Genomic DNA, 429 nt, shown 5'->3' with positions numbered 1-429 from the left:
CAGACACAAGGCCAGAAACTTACCTGCTTTCAACCAGCTGCAAAGTCAAGGCTCACTTAAGCTCCCCCCCAAAAATCAATTGTCCTTCCTTTTTAAAGGTTTGCTCTCTCCTTGGGAGGGGGAAAACACCTTCTGGTTCCCAACTCCAGGCAGTCACTCTTTACAATTTATTTTGTCGTACATCATTTGATCACCATGAATTAGCAACAGCAAGAAAATGTAGGAGAGGGAGAAAAGAGAGAAAGAGAGAGGGAGAGAGAGGGAGAGAGAGGGAGAGAGAGAGAGGGAGCAGAGCTTTCTGCAAGAGAAGAAGAAGAAAAAATGTACGTGTGACAAATTATGCTACCAAGAAACAACACATCATTATCCTTGGGCCTGGGGCTCAGTGAGTCGTAACGAGAGTAATAGGAAATCCACGGTTGGGGAGAG

The sequence above is a fragment of the Suricata suricatta genome, chromosome 14, assembly GCF_006229205.1.
Source record: "Suricata suricatta isolate VVHF042 chromosome 14, meerkat_22Aug2017_6uvM2_HiC, whole genome shotgun sequence".
In the NCBI taxonomy this organism is placed as follows: Eukaryota; Metazoa; Chordata; class Mammalia; order Carnivora; family Herpestidae; genus Suricata; species Suricata suricatta.
Note: the sequence above shows the minus strand (reverse complement) of the source record.